The 25,761-nt window shown below is 44.7% G+C and overlaps 1 long non-coding RNA gene across 1 annotated transcript; it reads right to left on the minus strand.

Annotated features, from left to right (window-relative positions):
- Positions 1-2,738: 2,738 nt before the first annotated feature.
- LOC123411134 lies at positions 2,739-7,256 on the minus strand. Its single transcript, XR_006613193.1, has 2 exons — positions 6,941-7,256; positions 2,739-3,193 (listed from the first exon to the last, which is right to left on the minus strand). It is a non-coding gene; the product is annotated as an uncharacterized LOC123411134 (long non-coding RNA).
- Between the last annotated feature and the right edge of the window lie 18,505 nt (positions 7,257-25,761).

Genomic DNA, 25,761 nt, shown 5'->3' on the forward strand with positions numbered 1-25,761 from the left:
ACACACCAACTTTCAACCCAATCCGAGAGAGTCTTATACACACTTAAAAACAATATATAGTGATGCCACGGGCGCGTGCTTTTGTGATTGGTCTCGAAACAACCAACAACAAAAACATAGAGAACCGGCACCTAACAACGGATGCAAGTTTTGAAAATATGACTGCAATGAAGTGCCTATGCGGTGTGAATGATGCACATGATGCGATGATGAATGTGATACCCAAATAAATCACACAACAAAAATGGAATAAAAGACGAATCTTTTGGAGCGTCGGTTCTGGGATGTTACAACTCTACTCCGCTAACAAAAGATCTCGACCTGAGATATTAGACTGAAAGGGGGAAGTGGATGAGATAATGAACAGGTAAAAACTTACTTGCTTGTTTTACAAACGAGCGAATGCAATGAATCTTGGAGGTTGCCATGAAAAAATACATGAGGACCGCGAGAATTCAAACAAAATTTCGGCAGCACATCCATAGGAAATAGTGGCAAAATTTGACAAATGGAAAGAACCTGAGAGAACACAACACTCCGACTAAATGGATAAGCAATGAAAGAACATGATCTTGATAAGACGAGATGATTGATTCAAAGAGAGAAACATCACAACGCCTCTTAAACAAAAGAATAGGAACTAGATCACTAGAAAGGAAAGAATGGATAAGAAAATGACTACTTCTACCACAACTGAATTTGACAAGCATCGTTACAAGAATAATAGAGCGACGTTGTTGGAAAATCAACAATGAAAAGAACAAGCTTGTTGTGGACTTATGAAAACCATCTCAAATAATGAGGTGACAACCGACCACTAACGGAAACAAGGATTGCTTGGGACCAACAAGAGATGCAAAACTTATTTCACAAATAGGATACATTGAGAACATGGATCAACGATAACCACCATAATAGAAACAATCCCTAGGAAAAGCTTTAGGTGAAATCCATTTCAAGATACTACAATGAAGAAATCATGGGTTTAAAATATCTCATGAATGAATGAATCAGTGTGTTTAAATATCTCAATCTTGAAACAAATTCTCTTAGAGACTCCTCATAATCAAGAATGCTATAACACCACCTAAAAGGACAATGGAGGGAGAATTGCACTTTGAAATGAAAGAGAAAGAACACTTGAGGTTCTCCAACAAGAATCTTGAAGAACACCTTGAGAATGATTTACATCCTTGAAGAACCACCATGAAGAGCCTGCAGGACAAGATAATAATAAAATGAAATGAAGGTTGAAAATAATAGATTGTGGACTTGCAAAAATTTCGATGGAACTTCGTGAAGTGACACTTGACAAATGCATGGAACTTTGTAAAAGAAAAGATAAGAACACTTGGGATAAAGAGTTAGATATCATGAACAACTCTGGAAGAAAGATTGAAATCACTTTGATCAAAGAAGAATAAGAACTATGTTATGCTTATCCTTCATCAGGTTAAATTGATGAAAAATTTAGCATACCACTTATTCTTCTTGAAACATTGGAGATGGAGAGAACAAACTTGAACAAGTCTTCAATGAAACACCGGTAAGAATTGAAACGAATGAGAAAACTTGAATGAATTAAGATACAAGAGAGCGAATAGATCATGATCCGCCTAATAAACAACTTGAACAAGGCACGGGAATAATTAAGAGACGAATGAAGAGACACAATTGAGAAGAATTTGAGAACGAAAGCTAAAAGTTGAGAACGAAGAAATCTTCTGAAATGATGGCCTTGAAATGCAGCAGATAGATATGGAAGGAATTTCTCACAATTGAAAAAAAATGAGAGAGATCACGAAGCTGAGACAACAAATCTTCAAAAGAATGGACAAAGATTTAAGAGGAACACTTCTTCGGTCTTCTAAGCTGAGAATATGAGAAGGAACACCACCAAAATTAATGACACACTCCAGTACAAAGGATAAGGAAAAGTTGAGCCAACGAAGAAAATATTTGAAAACGATCTTTGAGAAGTAATAAGACTGAAGGACTTCATTCTTACGTCACATTTTAAAGAATCAAGATCTCTGGAAAAGATTAAAAGAGTGAGGTAAGATCCAGGAAAACCCGTGGGTTATGGGCCGACTCAAAAGAAAACACCATTGAAAAGATTGCTTAGAAGATAGATGGCACCGGTATGAATTAAAATAGATGAGGTGAGACCCTCGAAATAATTTAGGAGGATATGAATGGAGAAGAAAGTCTTTTGTGATATCTTCAGCACTCCGGATAGAATAGAGAGGGATGAATAAATAAGAGAGGTTTGGATAAGAATTTTCAACACGGGAAAGCATTTAGCGAATGAAAAGATATGATGAACACAGAAAGATTGAATTGAATTCACCAAAGAAGAAAACAAAAACGAAGAATGAAGAACTGATGAACTCGAAAATCCTGAGAATCTTCACAAAGAATCCCCAGATACATTACGAACGAAGAGATAGCTGAAGGATAACTAAAAAGAAAGGCATTTGGATGAAAATTTAATAGTTGAACCAAAAGGGCGGGAGGGCGGGGAAAAACAAAAGACAACTTGGGACAAATGAGATGAACTCCGGAAAGAAATAAGAGGATTGATCTTGCAAATATTGGAGAAGATTGAATTAACTTGAAGAGAAGCACGCCGGATCGAAAGAATTGACATGACAACTCTGGTTTAAAAAGAATTGATAAGACAATTTGATTGAGCAAAAGAATTAATTAGCACTGACATGGAAATATGAGAACACCACTAAAAAAAGATATGAAATCACCACTTGACATCAAAGAAACCGGAATTACAATACTCTAATAAAACAAAAGATGAGGCTTACAAAACAAGGCGGAAACAAATATACGACAGAGATTTCGCTCGATATTTTTGTGGTAAGGTTCGCACGGGCTCGATCGTACATTGGATTGTCATATTGAAATGATGCCCGAATACGCTCCCTAGGCGTGGAGAACTACAAGGCTTGATGGAGCATATCTGACAATACATATTGAGATTGTCTATTGTAAGAAAGACCGAGTATTGAAGCACTTTCGAAAATCCCCCGTCTTGATATACTAAGGAAACTGAACAATAGCAATGTGTCAAGAACTCTTTGTAGCTCAACTCCCCGGAAGAAATCAAGTTAGACAGGAGGCACCAAGCCAGAATTCCATCACATTGACATTATAGAGGCTCCAAAATACCCGTGTGATCCTAAAAAAATTGCATGAGAAAAGGATTAGAACTAAAATTCTTACGTCAAGATTTCTCACTAGAGCATAGAAGAGGAGTAAAAAGAGTCCTACTATCCGATATATAACTAGACTCAAAGTAGTTTTTCACTAGACTCGACTCGACCAAGTTCGATCAATCAAGTGGCTCCTAGGTCGGTACTGCTCTGATACCAACTTGTAACACCCAAAATGCGATCTTATCCTTGTTGTGGCAAGAGGCCCTCGACAGGGATAGAAGTGCATCTTGTTGTTTGGCAAGAATGCATATCGTTACAAGTACATGTACAGAAGAGATGAGTATATGGAATTGGGTTACACTTTCCACATGGTACAACATGAACACATCAATACAACAATACATTCAAACACCATGTAGAAGAGAAAGGTACGACTACAAATGAAATCAATTGATAAAAGAACAACGTCCATCCTTTCTATGCCATGCTGCCAGCCTGGAACCCATCCTATGATCGATGAAGAAGAAGAAGAAGAAACTCCAAATAGAACAACCACCGCGCTCACGTCAAAGTGTCGCTTTACTTCTACTTTCAACTATTGTTGTAGAAATATGTGAGCCATATGGACTCAACAATCTCATTTCTAAAGGTATCAAGACTAGCAAAGCTTAATGGGTGAGGTATGGTTAAGTGGAGAGGCTCCAGCAAGCAACTAAGCATTTATTTGAGTGGATAACTTACGAATACAAGAATTAAAGAAGAGATCTACGCACAAATGGACGTGAACTAATAATTATCTTGAAGTGATCCTGAACACCTACTTAGATCAGACATAACCCCACCATGTCTTGTTCCGGATGCATAACTCACAAGAAGAGACAGTCATGGTTACACGCATAGTTGGAATATTTTAATTAAGTTTACTTCAAGTTTGCGATGACCAGGTGTTAAACAAAGTTTCCAAGTTGCCACATAACCGAGGGCATGGCTCTCAGAAAGATTTTACCCTGCAGGGGTGCTCCAACTAGTCCATCACAAACTACCACAAGCTTCGTTGAAAACCTCGACCACGAAAATGCCCGTGATCTCCTCGGGTTCCTGGTGGAAAACCTCAACCTCGAGATAGCCCAAAGTATCCTCAGAATCCCTCGCGCAAGATGCTCGAGAAAGGTAAAACAAATCCAGCAAGTCCACCTAACGTGTCGACAAACCTGATAAGAGCCACATATCTCATTCTCAGTACATGATCAGATAAGCTAGTGTATGGTGGCCTGATAGAAATCACCCAAGCTGCCCTTGGTTGGCCCCGCACAGTACTCTCGGTTGGACCAATGCTCATAGGAGGAGTGGCTCGGGGGTTGATTAATTATCCGTGGTTGCCGGCGGGTCTCTATGCTTTTTATTAGTTATTAGGCAAATGCAGTACCAATGTTGGGCCTTGCCGGAAGAGTTTTATCCCAAAACAAAAACCAAGGGGGTCCCCATAGCAACCCCAAGCATGTTAGGAGCGTTCAATTATGGAACATAACACTGGTACACAAGTAACTAGGACGACAAAGGTGGAACAAAACACCGAGTTAGAAGGCCAAGCCTTCCGCCTTTTACCAAGTATATATAGGTGCATTAAATTAAACAACAATAATATGGTGATATAACAAGGAATCCATGTTTTCACATGGAAGCAACTGCACCTGCAACTAGCAACACTATAAAAAGGTTAGCAAGCGGTAGCATAGGCAAACAGAGGTTTGCTGGTATATGGAGGGAGTTTGAGGCTTTTCATGGCAATGTTGGGAGGCTTGACATAACAGGTGATAGGCAGTGAGACATAGCGATAGAAACGAGACAACTAGCATGGTATCTAGGGAAATGATCCTCTTTGATGTGATCCCGCTTGGAAGAAAAACGAATCCGTGAAGTAGACGAACCAACATAGTTGAACGAATCCTCACACTCCAAAGCGGTTCGGAACTCTATCGAGAAGAAACAATCCGGAAATAACAATAAACACACGATAAACACCACAATATATGCATGACATGATGCATAATCAAATATGATGCATGTCCATTTAATTATGCACGACAAGACAAAGCACAACAATTTATCACTACACATTAAATGAAGCTCAATATGCATCAAGTTCCTTATTGACGAAACACCATATTTGAATAACTTAGTTCACTCCCGTTTTGGTACATGACAATAGTAAACGTTGTTCAACATGGCAAGAGGTGAAGCACAATAAACTATATATCTAGGCATTTCATATGGTGCCAGAAACAACATATAGCATCTCCAAAATAACCCCATATGTTAATTTCACAATTGGCCCAGATCTGAAAAATACACATTTTATATTTATTAAACAGCAAAATAAAGTGGATCATGTGATTCTACATGTCATTTTAGTCGATTTACATGTATAAATCATTTAAACGGAGCTACGGTTTAAAAGATATGAGCAACACAAGATGATATGCCATGAATGCAAAATGTATGCAAATAATGGCCACAAGCATGTTAAAACATGGATGAACAAGATATTATGAAACTACATGAAATTCTAGCCAAGTTTAAATAAGGCCGGAATAACAATTCCGGAAAGTCCCATATGCAAATTAAGATTCGGTACCGTTCCGCCTATAACACAATTTTAGATTTGTTAAACACCGAAATAAATGTCACCATATTATTTCACACATTTTTCAAGTCAAGGTACATATGTGGAATATTTTAGTTGGATCTACGGTTAATTAGGTATGAATTAAACAACTTTTACATAGCATCTATCCAAATTTAATTAAATAGCAAGTTTAAACATTTTAACCATGGTCAAAAGTTGTATATTGTGATTCTACACAAAATTCTAAGTATTGTTCATGTATAAGGTTTTTATATCCGATACACGGTTATTTTGCTATGAATTAAATCATTTAAATATGGCATCACGCAAAACAGTGCAAACACCAAGTTTAACTATTTTAACATGTGTGAAAGTGTAATATTCTTAATGTACACAAAATTCTGAACATCTTGCATATATAAAGTGTTTACATATGATGCACAGTTAATTAGTTATTAGTATTTTGAAATGATGTATTTTTCTACAAATATGCATGCGCTGGAAAAGGCCAAAATCTACACATCCGAGAAAAGAAAACATGCTTAGGCCTCAAGCATCATAGTGCAGCAGCTTAGGAATAGATCAGGCCCAAGTGACAGGAGTGTGGTGTGCAAAATAAACATGGCACTGGGCAAAAATGGGGCCAGCCCTGGACCCGAACTTGGGACATCCAGCTTGCTAGCTCGCTTGCCTCACCAGATTGGCTACGATATGCTCCTTACCAGAAGTAGTGCCAACCCTAAATAACATGGACTGTGAGAACGGATCTAGAATACTTTCAGTTAGGCCTCGTTTGGTTAAGGGGGACTGGAGAGGATTTGAGAGAAAAATCATCAGGGGTCCAGAAACCCCACATATTCTCGCGCGCCCATTTGGTAGGAGGGGTTTGCTTAACCCAATCCCCTCCGTTCCCCCTCACATCATCAGGGTACAGAGGCAAGCGGCGCGATGCGCCGGCGATGACGGAGATCTCGGAGGCCGGGAATGGATACACGGGAGTGCTCGGGTGCAAATCCGGCTGGGAGGGGCTCGGACGGCTGCTGCGGTGCTCGAACGGAGGTGGCGAGCATTCTTGCTGTAGAGAGCGAGAGAGACATGATAGCAGGAGAGGAAGTAGGAACAAGGGCGTGGGGATAGCACGGACCCCTACTGGTCGCCGGTGGTGCACGAGCTGCGGTGCGAGGTGGGGAGGAGAGGACCGACGGGCAGGTCAGGGTTGATGGGGCACCTGGTCGTGGCGCGAGGCCTCGAAGTAGAGGCGCCATGGGTGTTCCTGTCAACAAAGAGAGAAAGAGAGGTGAGGGACAGGGAAGAAAGAGGTGAGAGCAAGAGGAGAAGGTTCATGGGGCGTGACACGCATCACCAGTGGAACTCCGGTGCTTGTGGCCGCCGGCGGGGCTTGACATGTCAACCAGGAAACCCTTGGCTGTGGCTGGATGCAGAAGACGCGGCCACGCGGGTGTGCGACCGGATGAGTGGACGGGACGTCTCTCCTAGAAATTAGGATCGGACTGCTATATATACACGTAGGATGGCTAGCTTAGACCTAAAAGCGACCCTTATATCGGATGATCCAAATAAATAGGTAAGGTAATCTAATTAAAAATCGATGATGGTTTATGATATTACGGGGTTGATCCAGAACCATTGGTCATGGACTGACGTTTCGGGTCCGAGGAAGTTTTTGGACTAGGCTGCATGCAGGTCGGTGCACTCTGTAGAGGGGCTAGGTGGAGATGAGAGACAAAATGAGCAGCCCGACATCTGAGTTTTAAAACGGAAAACGTCTCATAACTTTCCGTGTCAAACGGATTCTGATTGTGATGAGGGGCTATAGTGCCGCTATAGGTTAATGATTCACGTGTCCAACGGATTCTGATTGTGATGAAATATTGCACGCGACCTACCTACACTAAAACAAGACTGCACGTCAACTTTCAACCAAATCTGAGAAAGCCTTATATACACTCTAAAAAATAATATATAACGATGACACTCGCGTGTGCGTGTGTGGTTGGTCTCGAAACTGTCGACTATAAAAATGAAGAGAACTGACAATTAACAACGGATGCAAGTATTGAAAAATGACGGCAATGAATTGCCGATGCAATGCGAATGATGCACATGATGCAATGATGAATGCGACAGCCAAGTAAATCACACTGCAACAATGGAATAAAAGAGGAATATTCTCGAGCGTCGGTTCTGGGCTGTTACAAAGGACAAGTACACCAAGAGCCACTCAAGATGAAGACATCAAGGTCATGTTAGTGAGTGGGTATCCGGTTCCGAGTCTGACAACCTGTCCGAGAGAAGCTACCATGCCAACTGTGACTATAGTCAAGATGGATGTGTTGTCGGTATTGCACTCGTATCCTTCAACTCCTATGACTTATTTGATTCACAAAATGAAGGTATCGAAAACTGCTTCATGGCTAAAGGCCCCAAGATATCACAACCCAAATACTTTGACTTTAAAAGTGACGAGGATGACTTACTTGGAGATGATTACTTGTTCTTTGATAAAACTAGTACTAAAAATGTAAATGAACTTGATCATAATCATGCAATTCAAGATAAGTTGTGTGATGATGATAAGAAGGAGATTGAGTGTCTAACTAAAGAATTATACACGCTTAAGTTAACCCATGAATCTACTCTAGAGGATCATAGAGAGCTTGCAAGCACTCATGAGAAGCTATGCTTCGAGAAGATAAATTTAGAACAAGAGCATGAGTTTCTAAAAGCAATCAATGATGATATTTGAAAGAAGAGTTCTACTTATCTAGCCAAATGATTATTCTTGTCTACTTTTGTGCCACAAGTTAAATCTAAGAAAACTAGTAACAAAGTCAAGAAAGTTTCTTCATCTAGCAATAACAACACTAATGCTAAATCTGATGATGATGTTGCTAGTAGCTCTTTTGATTACACTAATGATTCTCTTATCCAAGTTACACTTGAGGAACAAAAAGATTTATTGAAATGAATTATAGAGGGAGGTGTCTTCAAGAGTCTTGCCAGAAGTAAGCAATTTGAGGAGATTGTATACAAGCAACAAGGACATCGAAAGAAACAAGGAATTGGCTACATCAATGCCAATGGAGTTTAATGGTAAGAAGGTCAATACCCAAACCCGAAGTTTGCTCCCCAAAAGTAGAAGTATGATCCTACTCTCCCCAAGGTAACAAATGCTCAAGATGAGCTTCCACTACAAGACCACAAGCTCAAGGGCAAGGACAAGCTTCAAGTGGAGATTTACTCATTTGAAAATGAATCACAAGCCATAATCAATTGGATTCCCAAGGCCACCACTAGATCTACTTCAACAAGTGCTACCTCAACTCCAAGGATCCTCATCAAGTTGACGTGGGTCCCTAGAAAGAAGAATTATAGAAGTTCTTGATGGGTGACTCCGCCAACGAAATTAACTCTTATTCATTTTCGCAAGAACTATTTGCAATCAACTCCAACTATACACATTATTTCAAGGAGTCACACATTCCCTCAAAGGTGAGCAAGGGACAAGGTAAATACAGTATCAATGGACATCATCTCATATGTACTTCACTCCACGTCCATAGATATCCTTGTATTTGTTCCTCGTGCAGGACTAACCCATGTAGTTGAGAAGAGTATGAAACAAAAGGCTTGCTCCCAACTCAAGATGATCTTCATCAACATTGAGCATCCACCACCACTACACCTACATGAAGTCTTCCACAACAAAACCCAAGGTCATTTTATCCCTCTTAGGGGGATGTCACATCAAGGGGTGATTTACTCTAAGACTTGAGTTAAAGCACCTCTTAAAGATGTGAACACATTGAATGCTTTATGTAAAAGTGGCAACCCCACTTGTGCTTAACCGATGAGTATGACCTATGATCAAGTATTCTTGCTTGGCTCCATATACTCACATATAGGTGACATTGGCATTGCCAAATTTCTTGGTAGATACTAGAGTGGTTGTTCATGTTTGCCGTGTTTAATTTGACATCTTATTGTGTGAGCATGTTGGTATGCATATTTTTGCTCATTCAAGGATATGCAATTATTGTTATTTGGATTTTCATTTTCCTTGGCCAATTGGATATACGAGAATTCCTAAGTACAGCTCTCTTGGTATCTATGCTTTCTCATCCTAAATTCTATTCATGCTTCATCACAAAATTTGACCAAGCACTTTTCAGATACTCTGAGTGAAGAGCACTCAAAGATCCGTCTCGACAAAGAGCTAACTTCCAAAACCTCCCACACGCCCCTCGGTGTGACTAACTCCACAAACTCGGTCTCACCGAAGCACTAGGGTTGATCTTGTATTTGAACCTCGGTACAACCAATCTTGACCTCACCGAGTTTATTTGCCCTAGGCAGTTAGGAAACTCGGTGGCGCATACATTTCTGAATTGGTGTCACTCATAGCTACAGGGTATATAACCTCTGTGGACCCAAGATTGAAAATTACTTCAACTCTTCGGCCATCTGTACCTGTGTGATGCCACTTCTCTTGTCTATGGACCACCATCTCATCTCCAGCACAACCTCGCCACCACATTCCTTCATTGTTGGCAGCAATCTACGCCACCGCCATCGCCATAGTGAGACTTCACCAAGTTAGGGTAAAGTTCAGACTCCTCTTGCGATCATTGATTATGATTCTTGGGCATGAGTTTGCGCCCATTAACCATCCATGGATTTCACTGTCTCCAACCACAAATTGAATCTCATAGAGTAGACGAACAAAACAATTTAGGGTTAGGTCTCCACTTTGTGCGTCTCGGAGTCACCGAGTGGGCTTGGATAGTTGTCACCGTGTTGGTGCACTAAAGACTGGGGTCTCTAGTGTCCCAGACTTGTGCACGGGCGCGAAGATCCCCTGACAGAAGGGCGTGGCAGAGCCCAGACAAGATGCACCCCAAGATATCCAAGGCCCTCGGCAAGCCTACCTTGCCGGGAAGGCGCCCAAGGCCACGCCCGTTTGATAGACGTGATGAACGCACCAAGCACAAGACCCTGGCGAGCTTCCCTCGCTGAGAAGACAGCCAAAGCCCCCGGCAAGCTTCCTTGCCGGGACGAAGATCCAAGGCCCGGGCAAGCACCCTTACCAGGATGACGTGGCAAAGCACTAGAGGGCGACGGCCCTTGCCACAGTGCCACCGCCCCCCGAGTTCCAGCGCATTCCGCATGTGCCAGCGGGGCGCCCAGGTGTCGAAACGCCTGGACGCATGTCCTCACCAGCACTTAGCTGACAAGGACAAGACGTGCATTTAATGCACCTGACAGCGGTAGATGGATAAGCGCCGCTCTAGGTTCACTGTAACATCTCGTGAACCTACCATCGAGCACTGTAGGTGACCCTTTTTGCCTATAAAAGGAGGCCCTTAGCTCATTCATAAGGGGTTAGACTCTTTGGAGATCGGTCAAGAAGACGGTTATCATCACTGTAATGAACAACAAAAGAATGCTTAACACGACCAGACGAGCAGGACGTAGGGTTTTACGCGTAAGAGGCCCGAACCTGGGTAAAAAGGCTTACCGGGTGTTGATTGTTAGGTCTACTCTTGACGTTGTTTTTCCCCGCCCTGCGATCACAAGGGTATCAGTTGATCCCCATAGGTGTCGACCTAGCATCGCCGACATCTTCGGCGCGCCAGGTAAGGGGCGGGGGGAGAGACGCGTGAATTGGAGCAAGCTCAACACCGGCTCCATCGAAGTTTGGGCGCTATGCCACGTTCCCCCGGAAACGGGGTACCGTGGTTGGCGCCCTGTTCTGCTACGGCTTCCCAAGGCCTGCGCGAGCGCGTTGCTACATGCACGACCGGGGCACGGAGGCGGAGGTTCCAAGATCAGCATTGTCAGGCCGATGCGTCGCTCGGGGGCCAACGCACAGCTGTCGAGGGCGTGCCTGGGCGCTTCACAAAGGCCCCGACGCATACTCCGGCGGACGCACCTCCGCGGAGCGATGCATAGTCGTTGAGGATGCGCCACACGGTCCCGAAGCCCCGGCGCACGCTCCAGTGCGAGTGTTGCGCCCCTGACAGCATCGCATCGTCGCCCAAAGACGCGCTCGGGGGCTCTGCAAGAACTTCCTAGCAAGAGAAAAGCAAAGGGGTCACACCCTGGCTGGCTCTTTCTCCAAGCGACGGTCACGGACTGTCGGCAAGAGGTCCTTGCCGGAGAAGAGACTGCCAAGAGCGGTGATTCCCTGCTCGTCGAGGGCTCCTACGCCGCGGCGAAAGATCCGAGCGCGTCGCAACCACAGCGCAGACAGATAAGTTCTTGACTTTGAGATTCAAATTTGAAGTAGATAGATTCTTTGCTTTTTCCCTTCGAAAGTTTCCAATCTTTGTGTGAGGAGTTTGCGCGTACTGGGACCTTCCCAAAGTTCGGTGCACCTTGCCTTTGTTTAGAACTCGTTCAAACAACCTGAACGGCCACAGAGCGCCTTCAAACAGTTGCGAACCTGATCAACACAGCAAGCGACTACGTAGCACCCGATTTCGTCTCAAGCTACGCTTGGCGATTTCCATGGTTGCACCGAACGCGGCAAGGAGCCTTGCCGGTAGTCGCCGGCAAGCTCCCAGATATGAAAGAACAAATCATACAAAGAACCAAATCGGAAAAGGGGAAAACAATCTTTTCATTCATCTGTTTGGGGAACTTCTCAAACACGTCACATGGATGATACACTAGCCAAGTGGTTAGCATAGTTCTCACCATACAACGCGAGGAACAAGGCAAAGCATACAAGGTTCAATGGCCCATCTATTACATCCCAGAAGTCCTGACACACTCCAAACAAAGGTACCCACATTACCAAAAACTTGCCTATGGTATCTACCCGAGTTTGAAGAAGGTGGTCCATTACTTCCAAGATCACTCGGTCATAGTTATCAGTGATGCCCCCTTGTCGAAAATCCTGCCAATAGAGACGCCATGGGCCGAGTGGCCAAATGGGCAATTGAACTCCTCCCGTTGGAGATCAAATTTGAAGCCAAAAAAGATATCAAGTCCCAGGCCCTCGTGGACTTCCTGGTCAAATAGATAGAACAAGAGCAGTCGGCTCCTAGTGTCCCCGAGCATTGGACTATGTTCTTCAACGAGGCCAAGATGCTCCATAGCTTGGGGGCAGGAGTAGTCCTCATTTCACCCACGGGAGACCAATTGAGCTATGTGCTCCAAATCCACTTCGATTCATCGAACAATGAGGCTGAGTACGAGGCCCTCCCGTACTGGATCCGTATGGCCATCTCACTTGGTATCTGACGTGTGATGGTCTACGGAGACTCGGATCTTGTCATCAATCAAGTGATGAAGGAATGGGACATTTGGATCCCGTCCATGATGGTTTACTACAATGCAGTCAGGAAGCTAGGGAAGAATGTCGAAGGGTAAGAGTTGCACCATGTGCCCCGAACAAAGAATCATGCGGCTGATGACTAGGCCAAGATCGGTTCCACTCGGCAAGCTATAACAAAAGGCGTGTTCCTTGAACATTTACGCGCCCCTCGGTTAGAGAAGATACTTTTACAGAGGTACCCCCACATGCAGTCGGTGCTGCAAATCGACTGAAATCAACGTCCCGGCCATGGTTAACCTCGTCCATGAGATGTTCGTCATCACGCCCGAATGGACTCAGCCTTATCTGGATTACTTGCTCCCGCAAGGACTTCCTGAAGACAAAGAGGAAGCCGGTCGAAGTGCTACAGGAGTTTGGCAGCCTAAAGCTTTCAAAGTTTTGGGAGACAAACTATACAAGAAAAGTGCTACAGGAGTTAGTCAGAAGTGCATTTCCCCACAGGAAGGACTGCAAATCTTGCACGAGATCCACTCGGGAACCTGTGGTCATCACCCGTCGTCTCGGACACTAGTGCCCAAGGCCTTCCGAGTGGGTTTTTATTAGCCCTGAGCTAATGAGGAAGCAATAGACTTGGTTGACCTATGCGTCACATGTAAGTTCTAAAAAAATAGTCACATAAGCCTGCATCCGCGTTGAAAATGATTCCGCTCACCTGGCCATTTGTCGTGTGGGGTGTCGACATGGTCGGCCCTTTACGGATTTTGTCGAGTGGATTCACCCACCTGCTAGTAGCGATGGATAACTTCACCAAGTGAGTCGAAGCAAAGCCCATCAAAATCCTGGATTCAACAACTCACATCAGCTTTATTCGGCAAATTATCTTCAGATTCGGAGTTCCTCATGATATCATCACCGACAATGCATCCAATTTCGATTCAGATGAGTTCTATGAGTTCTGCCATTCCCAAGGCACGCAGCTTAATTACGCCTTCGTGGCTCACCCGCAGTCGAATGGGTAGCCAGAGCGAGCGAATGGTATGATACTGCGAAAATTGAGGCCCCGATTGATGAGGGATCTCAAGTACACCGCATGTGCATGGGTAGAAGAACTGCCATCCGTCATGTGGGGTATGCGGACGACTCTAAATCGTTCCACCAGGCGTACCTCTTTCTTCATGGTGTATGGATGTGAAGGTGTTCTACCGAGTGACTTACATCACAACTCCCCCCGAGTGGAGTAATACATTGAAGCTAAAGCCGAGGCAACACATCAAGATAGTCTGGATCTCTTGGAAGAAGAGAGATAATTAGCCCTCATTCAGTCCACGCTGTATCAGCAAGATCTAAGGGGCTACCATGATAAACAAGTCAGAGGGCGAGCCTTCCACGAGGGTGATCTGGTCCTCCAGGTGGACCATCAAAAGGACCACAAGCTGGTGCCTCCATGGCAAGGTCTCCTTGCAATCTCCAAGGTCCTACACAATGGAGCTTATCGGCTTTACAACTTAAGAAATGAGATGGAAGAGCCCAGAACCTGGAATGCGGATCTGCTCTGCAAGTTCTATAGAACATGTATCTTAGTTCCTGTAGGAGTTCCGAATGATTTGATGAATAAAGTGTTTTCCTTCTTCACCTTTTCGTTAAACATCTCACTCCGATGAAACATCCTTCCCTATCTCCCCTAAGATCTTCCCCGAGTGAGGACGATCTCAACACTCTGGGGCTTAGCAGCAAACCTGCTTTCACCTAACTACAAACAGTTCCGAGTGCGGGCACGACCCACATTCGGATACCACGATGAACATGACCATCGTTTAGTCTGCAAGGACTACCTTCACTTCTTGGTTGTGAATCATAATTCGCCTAAGATAAAACTGCCCCCGAGTGAGGACAACATCCATGATCACGCGCTTAGCAGTGAACCTGTTTTTACCTAATTACAAACGGTTCCAAGTGTGGGCATGACTTTCACTCGGCTGCCAAGATGAACAGGGCAATCATTCCTTAGTTGTGGATCTGTTTTCGCCTAAGACAAAACCTACCTCGAGTGAGGAAAAGCTCTGCACTCGGGGGCTATGGGCACAACCCACATTCAGATACCACGATGGACAGGACCATCGTTTAGTCCGCAAGGACTACCTTCACTTCTTGGTTGCCAATCATAATTTGCCTAAGTTAAAACCAACTCCGAGTGAGGACAACCCTCCACGCTTGGGGCATAGAAGTGAACCTACTTTATCCTAAGTAAAAATTGTTCCGATTGTGGGCATGACCTTCACTCGGCTGCCAACATGAACAATACAAACATTCCTTAGCTGCGAACATGTTTTCGCCTAAGTCCTAACCCACCAAGAGTGAGGACGACTCCCACACTTGGGGGCTTAGCTGCGAACCCGCTTTTGCCTAAGTAAAAATGGTTCCAAGTGTGAGCACAACCCTCACTCGGACGCCAACATGAACATGACAATCATTCCTTGGCAGCGAACCTATTTTCGCCTAAGCCAAAACCTGCATCGGGCAAGGACTACCTCCATGCTCGGGAACTAGGCTGCGAACCCTCTTTCACCAAAGTAGAAACAATTCCAATGAAGGAATAATCCACACTCGAACGTCAAGATGGACAGATCCATCAACAGTTCGAAGACCGAAATTCGAATGAAGATGTAGCAAATGAAACCACGTTCTCATTCAAGCAAAAAGTGTGGATAAAGGGAGCCCAAGGATCGATTAAAGTTTGAAGGTTACATTAACCACTCGGCATTTCGAGGCAAATTAAACTTATGTTTTTTTCGAGCATCATTCAGAAGACGAAGACTCCACAGCTTCAACGAAGGTGTCGAGGTCGATACCATCAACAATGCGAGTGGTAGCCACCATGAACATCTCCATGTAGTCCTCAAGCTTGGCGCTCTTCCAGTTGACGAGCTTGAGGTTCTTCAACTTCTCTTCGTCTGTTGCTTTGCAATGGATGTGGACGAGTCAGAGGGTGATGTCAGCAACGACCCGTGCCGCTGATTTCTTCCAAATTGCAGTCTCCTAGGGACTGTCTTCACTCGGTCCACAATGACTTGAGCGTCCTTGGGGAGTTATTCACTAGGGGTAACCTCTTGATAAATCTCCGAGACGGCCTATTGGAGCCACTTGGCATTGTTATCCCTTAAGATCCCTTGCTTTGGATCCAACTCCTTCTCAATCCTCCCGGTCTCCTCATTGACATCAACACAGAAAGCTGTATGCAGACGAAAATCAAAGGATTTGAAACATCACACACAAATCATAAAGTTACTACAAGGGGTCATTCAGATTCACACCATACCTTTAAGGTTCTCGCTCATCTCTTTGTCGTAGTCTTCGACAAACTATTCCAACTCAACCCTCTTGGTGGTGACCTCCTCGAACTTGGTCTCCCACTCAGCATAATGCTTCTTCAGCTGCTCAAATTCTTCACCAAATTTCTTTGCAACAACCTTCAGGAGCTGGTCTTCCTCTTCAAGCTTTTCGACTATCTTGAGCTTGGCTTCAGCTGCTCTGGTTTTTTGGTTGGCCTCCTTCCAGGATGATGCCAGATCGTCATCCCTCTTCTCTCGGGACTTCTTTATGGTAACTAACGAAATAAAAGTATTTACCCTCTCAGAAATGCGATCTAGTAATATAACCTCAGATGGATGGGGAGAAAGATTGAACTATAAGATAGTTGCACGGGAAAGGTTTACCTTCGAATGCATGTTTCTCCTGTTCTAGGCGTTCACTCTTAACCTTTTCAGCACCAAGACCGAGAAGTAGGTCGTACACCTCCCGCTCCAAGGCGTCATAATGGCTCCCGAGCCCACACGTAGTCTGCCATCAATAAACACAATTATATGAAGTACATAAATGATAACTCTAAGACTACCGCCGACTGACACAGTCATCGCAGTCTCGGGGACTACATCCAGTGGGTGCGCTCAGCATGCCCCCATTGGAAGGATAAGAAGAGGGACAAGGGGCCCCGTACCCCATCAACCACTCTCGATTGAACATAGCAGCTAAGACTACCGCTGATGGCTTCAGTCGATGGAAGTCTCGAGGACTATACCCAGTGGGTGCATTCAGTGCGCCCCCACTGAAAGTGAACAGCTAGTGGGTGTGCCCCGGAGCTAACCCACTTGGGATCACAAACCAAAAAATGTATTCAAAGGAAATATTCCAATTCCCGATTGGAGCGATGTCTACAAAAGAACTTACCTGGATGTTCTTCTCCACAGCCTCGCTGCCATCATATGACTCCTTCAATGGTCCAACCATTAGCCCCAGCTGGGCCAGGACATCCTTTTGTGCGCCTTCTTGGTCCTCCGGGATATGGTGAGGTGGAAAATATTGGCTATGGGAGGAGGCGACGGAGTGGCAGTCACACCAGTTTCGAGTGACGCCCCAGTTGAGGTAGTCCCCCGAACCACGGGAGTCACAACCTTGGCAACCGAGTACTTAGCCACTTGGCTAAGAGTCGAGTCTTGCTTTGGTACTTCATCAACGACCGGAGGACTGGCCGGGTCAAGCTCGATCACGTCTCGCGGCCCCGCAATTGTCGAAAGGCATTCGAAGAATCATTTGGAGGCAAAATCACAAGTCCCGAATGAAAAACAAATGAGTTCAAGAATTGCCTTTGGAGGAAGCAACGTTGGTGTCAGCCTGTCCTTTACGTGTAGTCATGGGCTCCACAATGCAGTCGATGTATGAGGCCTGCAACAAACCAACAAAGAAATCAACCATCACTAGAAGTACCTTACTCGATTAAAAAATCACTTGGCGAAAATACTTACGTCGAAGCCAGTGGCACGTAAACCTTTATGCGCGGTTGGATGGCCTTCCGAGGCTTGGAAACCATAGTCTTGGGCTGCTAAGCGACCTTCTGTGGCAACACCTCAGGCTCCCTACGACCCCATTTGGAACTGAGGGTCGACATGGGTGACACAGTCGGTTTTGTCACTCTCAGAGTCTTGGCGCGCCCAACACGGAATCCAAGGTCCTGGGGTGCCTTGGTGCGAGCCTCAGTCAGGACTTCATCGAACGGAGAAGATTCTGCCTCGTCCTCGGGTTCGTCGTCGCAGTCACCCTCCTCGGTCTCATCTTCATCGTCATAATCTTCATCACCGTCCAAGCCCTCTGGATGCTTGGTGTTACTCTCCACATCAATCGACGTGTGATCGATCGTCGGCACGAAACTGACCAATGCCATAAAGGCCTGTCGAATGGGGAAAACAAGTTCAAAAACAAAGATAGAAGACATCAACAATGAAGTTCACTTGTATTGAACGTATGAAAGTTTACCTCATTCGGTGAAATTCTCCTCCAAGAGAGGGGGCACCAGCCGGTGCCCCTAGGGTTGTCACACACGGGGGTTATGGTTTTGTGCTTGTTCTCCAAAACCTCCGCCCTGATTCCTCAAAGTGAATGTGGGTTGGGTCATTCGGTACTCCGTACCTCCACATGGGGTGGGCTCTGGCCTGGAGGGGTAGGATCCTCCACTGAAAGAAGGCTTCCAGAAGATGCATTCCGATGACACCCTTCCGCAATAGCGCAACTAGCGCGATCACCAGGATGTCTACATCTTCCTTCTCCACTTTCGACATGGTCAAAGAAGGAGCCGACTGTACTCGCTTAGCCGAGTAAGGTGGAAGAACCGACTCCTCACTGACTGGGACGTCCTGGCAGTAAAACCAGGAGTCCTGCCAACCCTTCACAGAATTAGGGAAGGACATCTCGGGGAAACTACTCTTCTTCATAAGATCTATTCCTAAACCCCCGCAGAGATACACTATATTCGTCCCCTTGATTGAGAAGACTTGTTCATCATCATCACTCGGCAAGCGAACATGTGCTTGAACAATCCCTAGCGCGGATAGCATCCGAGAAGTACTCGCACGAAGATACGAAAGAAGCTAAATAGGAGACAACATGGGGGGAGATGATGAAGCTGCACGCCAAAGAAACAAAGGAACGCACGAACGAATGGATGCAGGGGCATAGAAAAACCTCTCTCCACATGGGTGACGAGGAGCACTCACTTGTCCCCTCCCAGTGCGGGCTCCCGCCCGCCCTCTTCTGGCAGTTGCCAGCACTCTCGGGCAACAAGCCCCTCCCTCTCTAGCTCCAACAAGCGGCCCTTGGAAACACGGGACGTCATCCAATCACCCTGGATCCAGGCCGGCGAGAGCGCTATGACACTCGACGAGGACCCGCGTGAGCCCTTCTTGGATCACTCGGCCTTTGCTGTCATGCTCTTCACCATGTCGCACAACGAGATGGTCGAGGCGGCAGAAGGATGTAGACGGGGAAGAACTCTCGGTCGCGGCAAAGAGATTGGGGAGAGGAGTGAAATGTCGCGGATCAGAAGCTTGATCCTCTCGTCTCTCTGTCTTGCCACTTTTATACGCCACCCATGGATTCTCCATCTAGTAATTCACCTATGAGTAGGGGATCCGCAGGATACCTAGGACAGTGTGCCTGCACCACCACCACGACAACTACATATCTGGCGCGACAATCAAGGGACCTCACCACTTCCTTCACTTCCCACGTATTTACCATTTTTGCTCCCACTTGCGCGTTCCCTCAATTAAAAAAAAATGCAAAAATACTGCCTCACTCACAAACCGAATGGATTTTGCATCCACGGCTCAGAATGAAGTGAGTCGAACATCCAGTGGCTCGTCTTACTACGGGATTCCAGTCACTCGGATAAACGAGAGGGTGAACTAATCACCCTTACCATAGCGTGAGTGGGATCCGTCCTAACTCGCCGCTAGGCATTCGGAGCTCCGAGATCACGGTCCAAATCAACAACTTATCTTCGCAAAAGATAAACAACTGCTAAAGATTGCAAGCATGTGGGCATGCTCGAACACTCGGAATTTTTCACTCCTGAATCCGTAAGGGTTTACTCTGAGTCCGAGTGAAGTAGCAATGAGCTACGACACCGACATCTTCAAGACAACAAGGACACTAAGAAGTGCCTTTCCCTCGACCAGTAAAACCCCACCGATTCAGGGGCTACTAATGGGGTTGTTCATTAGGGTTAGGGCCACAGACCTGTATTCCCAGGGCCCACCTAAGGCCCCACATGAACATCAATGTCCTCAGAGCTACCGCTGCAGTCTTGGTCTCACTCGGTCAAATAGGTTCTCACTCGGTTGCACAAGGTCACACGGACCATCTTCAGTCAGTTAGACATGCCCTGTCACTCAGACTACAACAAGGTGTACACGACGAAGGGACTACAATGGTCACAAACTTAGACTACGACATGAAGTGCAATGAAGACCAACATTAACGCTTGAGTTATAGCTACTCTTACTAGTAACTTCCGTAGTTAATAGCATTAACTCACCCTTGTAATGCCGCTCGGCCGGTCGTGACACACTCTATATAAGACAGACCCGAGCTCCTAGACAAGGGTTGAGCATTCTGTAATCTCACACCCCCATAAGAAAACACTAGCCATTGGGCTCGAGGCGTAGGGTCGTTACCACCCCCGACTGGGGCGTGAACTCATACATCTGAGTGTAACCATGGCGTCGCAGCTAGACTTCGCCCCCTCGTTTGTACCCGTGTTAGTATTTTCATGATCATTCCCACAACATTATAGATGGGAAAAACGTCGGTCGTTTTTGGTTTATAAAAACTTGTGACGGGCAGCAAACCTCCCTCTATTCTCAGCCGAACCCCTCCTACACAACCTACTAACCCATCATGGCCAATCCCCGTGACCGGATGTCACACCTTGTGTTTGTACCCCCTTGCCACATTATGTTTTCACAAAATTTAGGACCATTTAAAACTTTTTGTGTGCTTGTGATGTTTGATCTCGTTGCTACTTTCTTGTGTGATTGTTTGTGTTTTAAATCAGAAAAAATATTCTTCTCTCAATAATTCATCTCCATGACCCCAAACCTTTGCCCAATTATCATGCCATGTGTATAGGACCAGAAACTATTTCTTATAAAATATTATTTTAACCAAAAGGCATTTATTTAGTTTAAGCTTTCAAAAACCCCTGAGTTGAGATTTGTATTACAAGTCCTCAATTTAGGACAGTTGTTTTACCCAAAATATTTTATTTGGATCCTATTATCAAAAAGACTTCCCAAAATCGCAAAATAATTATTTTAAAAGTTATGTTCTTATTTTAGTTAAACACCTTTTTCTAAGGCCAGAAATGGTCTTTTGTGACAGAAAATTATTTTCTTGATTAAAAAACAATTGACAAAATTTATGAAAAGTGAGTGGACAAATATTTTCCATATATAGAAGAGTTTCAACACATGGTCATGTTCAAAATATTGAACAAAAACCCCTCAAAACCTTTCTGTCTATTTCAAATATGTAGAAGTGATATAGCCCCCAAATAAGGATGCTACACCAAGTTGTGCATTTGTGGGGATAGAGTTGCCCAACTAAGTCTACAGAAACCCAATTCTATCCATTTCCATAGTTTTTCATGTTTACATTGTCAACATTGCTCAAATGAGCTCAAACCTTGTGATCACTCTTATTTTTACCCACCATTCAATCTTGTCATGCCCATAGCAAGTGGGTAAGCATGTCTTTCTCAAAACAATATCAAACACGTTCTAGTGGTTTTGTAAAAAAAAATAGGTTTCAACAACTTCTACTACTCGCCTTCACTCCAAACTTTTACCAGAACCCCACATTATTATCTTTTGGCTCCAGTAAGACTTGCATGGCCATGGCTCTATGGTTGGGGGTGAAAACCCTCATTTCTACCCCTCGACGGCAAGTTTTTACATTCCTCCCCACTCCCCTCATATTCTAGTAAGCTCCCAGAGCATACAAGGACTTTTTCCTGTTAGTTTATCCCCTAGACTCCATAGACAGAGGAGGCTGCGTCCATGACACCATGGGCATGTCATGGCATTGCCAAAATAACGCTCTGGAGCATGCTATACTGCACTCCTGCACTATAGTCGCCGCCCAATCACCTCTACCGACAGCCTCGATCCTCCCCATTGTGTCCCCAGAGGTGCCCTCGACATCTGTGACATGACACGCGGTCAACCCTCTCTTCTCTCCTCCACCTTATATCACCCCCATGTGTGTCGAGCGCCGCGAGATCGGTCAACTAAGGTCCTCACACGCGCGAGCCCCTCTTGCCTTGCCCCGCTCCCTCTCTTTATTCTTCTCAACGCGAACCACGCCCACGACGCACCCCTAGCTCAAAGACGATCCTCTCGTGGACACCTTGGCCATTTCCATGGACGCCCCTGGGGAGAGCTCATGGTGAGCCATGGCCTCGCCTATAAAATTCTCCCGTGGCTACCCCTTGCTCTCTACGTGCTTCCCACTCCTCCCAATCGCACTTCCGCACCTCTTCCCCTTCATTTTGGATCTCAGATGCTCGGGATCGAGCCGGAGCTCGCCGCCTTAGTCCACCGGCCACGGTGAGGACCCTCCCCGTCATTCCTTTTCCTCGATCTAGAGCCACCTTGACCTCCTCACCCATTCCCCTCTATTTTCCCTCCATTTGGTGCATAGGGCGACCAGAGCTTCATCTTCGCAAAGCATCACCATTTGACTCCTTGTCGCCGGCGAATAGGGGCTCTCTGACGTCCCTCTCCACCACCATCCGACGTGCGGTGAAACCCTGAGCCCAACCATACCACCCACTCATCGAATGGCCACTAGAATCGCCGCCAGTGAGAACCTACTCCTCCCTGTTGCGAGGAGGGAGATGATAGGTGGGCTCCACCTGTCATCGTCTCCCCTGTCTCCCGCCCATGTCTCCCAAACTCAACGGCTCCTCTCTCGGCCGACTCGGCGGCGCTGGTTCTAGCCCAGTAGGCACAGTGCCCCTTTTTATTTCCTATTTTATCAGAACTTGCAAAAATTACCTAGATTTAAATATTGATCCAAACACAATGATTCCAAATCCTAAAATTTTATAAAAACCTAAACTATTTAATGGTGTAACTAGTGTAATTCGCACATAAAGTTTTTTACACTGTTTTATTTTAAAACCTAGTTTTAAATATTTTAACTATATGTTAAAATGCTTTTTGATACTTTTTACACTTCGAAACAAAAATCCAATAATTTTCACAAAGCTTATATTTACCCTACAATTTTACAAATATGGTGTGATATTTTTAGGAAGACTTTATTTTCTATGTTTTTACCGTGGTCTTAGTATTCACCCAAACACAATGATTCCAAATCCTAAAATTTTATAAAAACCTAAACTATTTAATGGTGTAACTAGTGTAATTTGCACATAAAGTTTTTTACACTGTTTTATTTTAAAACCTAGTTTTAAATATTTTAACTATCTGTTAAAATGCTTTTTGATAATTTTTACACTTCGAATCAAAAATCCAATAATTTTCATAAAGCTTATAATTACCCTACAATTTTACAAATATGGTGTGATATTTTTAGGAAGACTTTATTTTCTATGTTTTTACCGTGGTCTTAGTATTCATCTTATAGTTGCAATGATAGATTGCGTTGTTGACGAAGGAGTTGGATGACAGGACTTTGAAGATCCTCGAGATTTTGTTGAGCCAGACAAGTAGCCCCTTGATCATGACTTGAAACCCTTTTTGCATGCATATATAACTTACTTTGTTGCATTGAATCATGGTGACTATCATGACCACCTATATGGATTGACTCATTTAATTCCTCATTGATACTTGCATGGCATAACTCTACTTGTGCTTAGAGTTGTGTGGGTGGGATGTCGATAGGTCGCTGAGTAGTTGCTACGCAAATGGGATGGGAATATGCATGTTGATAGAAAAAGGAAATGATTTCAAAGAGTTTTTGGAAACCCCGTTGAGGGAGATGATGTTGAGCTAGGTGACCACTTCAGAAAGAAGTGGTGTACCGAAGCAAGTTGTGTGTGTGTCTTCGAAAACGGAATAGATTTAAGATTTGTCGACCATCCCAACCTTATATGTACAACCACAATATGCCTTATGGGACGGGGATTTCTTGATTACCATGGTTGGCACTAGCTCAGAGCCCGCCATACTAGTGGTGGGAGTGACGTGGTCACTCTCGAGACGGGCTCGTGCCAAGGAAGGACGACCATGGGTTGTTTTTACAGACACCGGTCACACCGTTGCGTGACCTCATGGATGGTACTTGTGATGTATATCATGGGGGATGGCACCAACGAGTGGACTCTTTGTTATTATCGTCATGGGAAAGGTATTGTTCGGTTAATTACCTCGGGTATGAACAGTACTGCGAGTCGAGTATTGCCACAGAAGTTTCCCGAGTCTTGTAGGTAAAGTGTGCAAACCTCTGAGAGTGTAAAACTATTCGAATAGCCGTGTCCACGGTCAAGGACAGTTGGGTGGTGCTTCTTAAAGTACGTCCAGATGTTTTCACGAATATGGTGGGTGCGTGTGAGAAAGATGATACTTGAGTTAAGTCGTATGACTTGACATGGTGAATGAACATGGGTTGTTCAACCCCCTACTTATGATGATATCTATAACTTGTTCGTATGGATATCTGCAACCTGTTGATGCATGCTTTTATAAGTTGACTCATCTTGATAGTGCACTCAAAACTAGCTTTCTGCAACTTACCTACTTAGTGCTATTAGGCCCATGAATGGTGAAGTGTCATGTACTCGACGTTCACATGACACCACTTAGAGAATCACAATATACATATCAATAAAATATCGAATGAATACCAAATTAACATGATTACTTATGACAAGACTTCTCCCATGTCCTCAAGAACAAAAGTAACTAGTCACTCATCATCATGGTGTTCAAGATAAGAGGGGTATTGGATAACATAAAGGATCTGAACATTTAGTATCTCAAGAGGCAAACCAACTAGCATCAACTATGATAAGTAATAAACACTACAAGCCAATCATAGGTGCCAATCTGAAATTCTGACCCAAAGATTGAATACAAGAGGTAAACAAGGGTTTGAGATGAGATGGTGCTATTGATGGTGATGATGAAGATTGGTCGTCCCATGATGAGAGGGTTGTTGGTGATGACGAAGGCTTCAATTCCCCCCCCCTCCGGAGGGAAGTGTCCCCGACAGAATCTGCCCGTCGGAGAGCAAAAGTGCTCCTGCTCTAGTTCCAGCTCATGGCGACGGCGCCTCGTCCCGGAAGTCTCTCCATAAAAGTTTTAGGGTAAAATGACTTATAAACCAGAAGGAGGAGGCCAGACGTGGGCCAGGGGCTCCACGCAACATCAGGGCGTGCCCAAGGGGGGTGCCCTGGTGCTGTGTGGGCACCTGGCTTCCCTCCTCTAGTGGATCTTTGGCCCAGTATTTTTTATATATTACAAAATAATTCTCCGTGAAATTTCAGCCCATTTGGAGATGTGCAGAATAGGTGTCTGTGCTATATACTTTTTAGGCCTTGAAATCCAGCTGTCGGCATTCTCCCTCCTTGTGTAAATCTTGCATATTAAGAGAGAAAAGGCATTAGAAATACTCCATGAACTGTTAGATTGATAAAAAAATTTATAAATAGCAGCAATAAAACATGATGCAAAATGTACGTATCAACTCCCCCAAGCTTAGAACTCGCTTGTCCTCAAGTGAAAACCGAAATCGAAAAACATGCCCACATGCTTGGAGAGAGAGGTGTCGACAAAAATAAAATACAGACATGGAAGCATCAT

This window comes from Hordeum vulgare, chromosome 7H (genome assembly GCF_904849725.1).
Source record: "Hordeum vulgare subsp. vulgare chromosome 7H, MorexV3_pseudomolecules_assembly, whole genome shotgun sequence".
Taxonomy (NCBI): domain Eukaryota; kingdom Viridiplantae; phylum Streptophyta; class Magnoliopsida; order Poales; family Poaceae; genus Hordeum; species Hordeum vulgare.